We start from the raw sequence: 6293 nt of genomic DNA on the forward strand, positions 1-6293 counted from the left end.
TAACTTGAAACTAAGTAATAACAAATAATTATTTCCTGAAAATTAACAAATAAAAAAAAATCAGATATTGCTTTTGAATTGTGGTTAAACTGAATAATTAAAAAAAAAATTTCGTCCATGAAACTGGCCTGGACAAAAATATGGTACCCTTGATTTAGCGTTTTGTTTGTTTGTTTGCTCCAACTGTCTCAGATTTGAAGGTGCCTTCTCGAGACTCCATGTTTCAGCTCTTTCCACAGATGTTCAATAGGATTTTGATCAGGGCTCATAGAAGGCCACTACAGAACAGTCCAATGTTTTGTTCTTAACCGTTCTTTTGTGTGTTTAGTTGTGTGTTTTGGGTCATTGTCCTGTTGGAGGACCCATGGACCTGCGACTGAGACCAAGCTTTATGAAACTGGGCACCACGTTTCCCTCCAGAATGCCTTGATAATCTTGAGATTTCATTGAACCCTGCACAGATTCATATGCAGCAAAACAGCCCCAGAACATGACAGAGCCTCCTCCATGTTTTACTGTTGGTGCAGTGCTCTTTACTTTGTATGCTTAATTTTTGCATCTGTGAACATAGACTTAATGTGACTTGTCAGAAAGCTCCAGCTTTGTTTCCTCTGTCCAATGGACATTCTCAGAGAAGCTCTGCAGCCTATCAATATGCATTTGCGAAAATTCCAGTCTCGTTTTTTTATGATTTGCTCTCAACCGCAAACTCATCCATGGTCATCACTATGGCTCAAACAGTGATGGATGGTACAATCAGACACTGACATACCTTGAACTTGGAGTTCACTTCTAATCTCTTTGGAAGTTGTTCTGGGCTCTTTGATGACCATTCATATCATGTGTCTCTTCAATTTGTCATCATCTCTTGCAGCCACTTCCAGAGAGGTTTGCTACAATCCTGTGGACCTTAAACTTCTGAATATTTGTCGCTGTTGTCACAGAAACGTGAGGCTGCTTGGAGATGTTCTTAACCTTTAAATCAAGCTTGTTCATCATTTTCTTTCTAATGTCCTGAGATAACTCTTTCTTCAGCTTTCTGTTGTTCATGTTCAGAGTGATACGCACCATGACACCAGCACAGTGACAGCATAGTAACTGCTTTTCACCCTTTAAATAGGCAGACTGACTGGTTACCAGTTTTTAACGGAGGGGCAACAACACTTGGGCATCTGTTCTGGATGCATCCTGGACGGCTCGATAGGGAGGTGTTTTGGGCATGTCCCACCAGGAGGAGGCCTCAGGGCAGACCCAGGACACGCTGGAGGGACTATGTCTCTCGGCTGGCCTGGGAACGCCTTGGGGTCCCACCGGAAGAGCTGGAGGAGGTACATGGGGTGAGGGAAGTCTAGGCCTCTTTTCTTAGACTGCTGCCTCCGTGACCCGGCCCCGGATAAGTGGAAGACAATGGATGGATGGATGGATGGATGGATGGATGGCGACACGCTTGTCATTTGTGTCTCTTTACTGATCATATCTGTCTTTTTACTAGTCATATCTGTCTCTGTACTGGTCATATATTTCTCTTTACTGGTCACATATGTCTCTTTACTGGTCAAATATGTCTCTTTACTGATAATATATGTCTATTTACTGGTCGTATCTGTCCCTTTACTGGTCATATTTGCCTCTTTACTGGTCATATCTGTCTCTTTACTTGTCATGGCTGTCTCTTTACTGATCATATCTGTCTCTTTACTGGTCACATCTGTCTCTGTACTGGTCATATATTTCTCTTTACTGGTCACATATGTCTCTTTATTGGTCAAATATGTCTCTTTACTGATAATATATGTCTATTTACTGGTCATATCTGTCTCTTTACTTGTCATAACTGTCTCTTTACTGGTCATATCTGTCTCTTTACTGATCACATCTGTCTCTGTACTGGTCATATCTGTCTCTTTAATTGTCATATCTGTCTCTCTACTGATCATATCTGTCTCTCTGCTAATCATATCTGTCTCTGTACTGGTCATATATTTCTCTTTACTGGTCACATATGTCTCTTTACTGGTCAAATATGTCTCTTTACTGATAATATATGTCTATTTACTGGTCGTATCTGTCCCTTTACTGGTCATATTTGCCTCTTTACTGGTCATATCTGTCTCTTTACTTGTCATGGCTGTCTCTTTACTGATCATATCTGTCTCTTTACTGGTCACATCTGTCTCTGTACTGGTCATATATTTCTCTTTACTGGTCACATATGTCTCTTTATTGGTCATATCTGTCTCTTTACTGATCACATCTGTCTCTGTACTGGTCATATCTGTCTCTTTACTTGTCATAACTGTCTCTTTACTGGTCATATCTGTCTCTTTACTGATCACATCTGTCTCTGTACTGGTCATATCTGTCTCTTTAATTGTCATATCTGTCTCTCTACTGGTCATATCTGTCTCTCTGCTAATATCTGTCTCTTTACTGGTCATATATTTCTCTTTACTGGTCAAATCTGTCTCTTCACTGATCATATCTGTCTCTTTACTGGTCATATCTGCCTCTTTACTGATCATATCTGTCTCTTTACTGGTCAGATCTGCCTCTTTACCGGTCATATCTTTCTCTTTACTGGTCACATATGTCTCTTTACTGATCATATGTTTCTCTGCACTGGTCACATCTGTCTCTTTTCTTTTCATATCTGTCTCTGTACTGGTTATATCTGTGTCTTTCCTGGTCATAGCTGTCTCTTTAATTGTCATATCTTGCTGTTTTTCTGTCTGTCTACCAGTAAAAGTGGTCGCTACTTTATGACAGCATAGTTTTCTTGGTTATGAGGTGACCACATGGTGTAATTCGAGAATACACAGCTTTTCTGACAAAATCCGCAATTATGGGGACCTTCCGCCTGTCAACCAATCAGAAGCCCTGATATATACACTGTAGGAATAATTCATGAGCAGGTGCAATACCAGGACCTGTCTACAGGGGCGCTATGTTGATACACAAATTATACACAAATTCAGGTCAGTGTGAATTGTTGAGACTTTTGGAGAAATGTTGGATTCCTTCCTTCTAGACCTAAAGAAACCCTTCTGCATTCTCAGAATTATGAGGACAACGACCCTGTCCTCATAATTCAAAATGTCCTCATAGTGTGGCTTGTATTCATGCAAAATATTCTCATAATACACAATAGCAGACACACACACACACACACACTCAAAGGTTTGGACACACTTTGTCATTTAATGGTTTTTCTTTATTTTCATGACTGTTTACATTGTAGATTCTCACTGAAGGCATGAAAACTATGAACACATATGGAATTATGTACTAAACAACAAAGCATGTTTTATATTTTGGATTCTTCCAAACAGCCACCCATTGCTTTGATTACTGCTTTGCACACTCTTGTCATTCTCTCAATGAATGAACCTGAAATGGTTTTCCAACAGTCTTGAAGGAGTTTCCAGAGATCTATTATTTTATTTTTTCAGTGGTTTATTTCATTTTTTGGTTATGTTATTTTTCCAGTTGTTTATTTTTTTCCTGGTTATTTATTTTATTTTTCCAATTATTTGTTTTCCTTGCTGGTTGTTTGTTTCATATTCTAATTGTTTCATTTTGGTAGTTTTTGGCAGTTTTCCAATTTGTAGGAGCCAAATTGCGATTTGTGTTGATTTTCACACATTCTTTCATTTTATTAGTATGCTTATGTGATGGGAGGAATGGAGAGAGTGTGTGTGTGAAGGTGTGCCCTTGAGGAAGCTGTAGGTGGAGCCTAAGGTAAAGGCTTCAAGACCAGCTGCCACAGCATCTGTCTGGGTGTGGCTGAGGAAGGAAAAAGTTTTTTGACCATGCAGCTGCAAGAAGGAACAAGGCCTTCTAAAGACTCTTTCCTTCAAATCTTTTGTAACCGGGGTGAAAACTGAGGTTGAAATACATTTTTCCACTCGATTTTAGTTTTTCCCACATTTTCCCTGCCCCTGAATGCCTCATGACATGTGACCAGGTCACATGACAGCAATCATCCAATCGGTGACTTCTCTAGCCCTATATAAGCTGCTCTGACGCCACTCTCCTCAGTTGTGTGGGAGAGGAGCCAGAGACAGCAGCTGCTCAGGTCAGTTCCAACATATTGACTTTTCAAGCCTATCCATTTGCACAATTCTAAAACTACTGTTTTGTAACTTTTTGTAGAATCCAGACCTGTACTTTTGTGTTGGGACTCTACCTTGTTTTGTGCTTTGTGATCATAAGGAACTGGTGAGTTTGAATCTTAACAATTTTTGCTTGTTAGCATTAGCATGCTAATGCTAACTGCTAATGCTAACATGAGGCTCCAGTGTTACTTTGATGTATATTGTTTTGTTTTATTGATGTAAATTTAATGTTAGCATGCTAACTATTAGCATGCTAACGCTAGCATGCTAACTTGACCCGAAATGACCTTATAAGGAAATGTATCATGTCTGGCAGCGATTTTGGCTATGTGTGACTAATGCTAGCTTAGCAATTAGCCAAAAGCTAACAAAGGCCTAAAGATTGGTATTTTGATTCATCTAGGCCAGGTGCCCCTGATCCACCACGGATTTCCTGTATCTATTCGATGGCGAGCTTCGATCCCAAGCCAGGAGCCTGAAGAAATCCCAACCCTTTGTCAACATCCCATGGTCTGGTAGGAGGCTTAGCAGCCTGCTCACTCTCCTACCTTCTCACTACTGAGCCCTTTCACATCCACCTACTCCCCCTCTGGACAATTTGCGCGTTGGAAACTACCCACCTCGAACAATAAAAGCCCCAAATGAACAATTGCGTTCAGTATGCGTTTGGAGCCACCCAAATGCTTGGTCGGACCTTGGGATGCATTTTGTTTTCTTTTTCTAGTTTGATTTATTGAACTTCATGAGAAACAGAAACAATTGTATTGTTGACTGGTTGTTGTTCTTTTGATTGATTGATTAATCTGTGCACAGAAATTACTGCAGTTTGTAAATACGTTTTGCTTTATTTTGTTCACATTCTTATAATATATTTCCACATTTAAAATCAAATTACTATCTCCTGGTCTCATTTACTGCACTGCCCTCCAGTAGCCGAATCTAACCTTCTGTCAATAGCCCAGTATATATTCTCACCTAATTCAACCACTTTTAGTATTATCATTATTTAACGCTACACACTCCTGGTTGTAAGTAATTACATAATTACATTGTAATAAAGCAAACTCTTGCTACAATTTGTTAATTGATATTTCAATTTATCTGTAAATTCATTCAAGCAATAAATGGTCATTGGGAAGAACTGGAGCCACTACTCATCTTTATCTGCATGTGTCAAGACACAAATCCAACTCAGCCATCATTTTACTTCATTTATTTCATTTTTTGGTTATGTTATTTTTCCAGTTGTTTATTTTTTTCCTGGTTATTTATTTTATTTTTCCAATTATTTGTTTTCCTTGCTGGTTGTTTGTTTCATATTCTAATTGTTGAATTTTGGCAGTTTTTGGCAGTTTTCCAATTTATAGGAGCCAAATTGCGATTTGTGTTGATTTTCACAAATTCTTTCTTTTTATTAGTATGTTTATGTGATGGGAGGAATGGAGAGAGAGTGTGTGTGCAGGTGTGCCCTTGAGGAAGCTGTAGGTGGAGCCTAAGGTAAAGGCTTCAAGAACAGCTGCCACAGCATCTGTCTGGGTGTGGCTGAGGAAGGAAAAAGTTTTTTGACCATGCAGCTGCAAGAAGGAACAAGGCCTTCTAAAGACTCTTTCCTTCAAATCTTTGTTAATTGATTTTTCAATTTATCTGTAAATTCATTCAAGCAATAAATGGTCATTGGGAAGAACTGGAGCCACTACTCATCTTTATCTGCATGTGTCAAGACACAAATCCAACTCAGCCATCAGTAAAAGTCAAACAGCAAACCAGAGGGGTTGGCTGAAATTGCTATTACACAATTGTTTATGTCATTTTCCAGTTGATTATTTTATTTTCTGGTTGTTTATTTTATTTTTCCAGTTGTTTATTTTATTTTCTGGTTGTTTATTTCATTTTCCTGAGTCTTTATTTCCCCCGGTTGTTTATTTTATTTTTCCAGTTGTTATAAGAAAATGTTCCACCCAACAAGCTTAATGTCATCTCCTCTTCCTTCACTGTTCACCAAACTTTCTTGTGCGCTGTCATTACTCAATACATCCTGTGTATCTTCTTCGAGGCTGGCAAGACCCTGATGTGTTTCTATTAACGTCTCCGTGCTTTTATATTGATAGGCTGGCATCCTACAAAGTATTATGGTAACTTCCTCTGACTACCTACGTTTTTTTTCCTTTCTAAAATCTG

At 38.9% G+C, this 6293-nt stretch overlaps 1 long non-coding RNA gene across 1 annotated transcript; it reads left to right on the top strand.

The window, feature by feature from the left end:
• The first annotated feature begins 3016 nt into the window (after positions 1-3016).
• Positions 3017-6293, top strand: LOC129349554 (uncharacterized). The gene is made up of 3 exons (XR_008602604.1): positions 3017-4075; positions 4153-4218; positions 4519-6293. It is a non-coding gene; the product is annotated as an uncharacterized LOC129349554 (long non-coding RNA).

The sequence above is a fragment of the Amphiprion ocellaris genome, chromosome 8, assembly GCF_022539595.1.
Source record: "Amphiprion ocellaris isolate individual 3 ecotype Okinawa chromosome 8, ASM2253959v1, whole genome shotgun sequence".
NCBI lineage: Eukaryota > Metazoa > Chordata > Actinopteri > Pomacentridae > Amphiprion > Amphiprion ocellaris.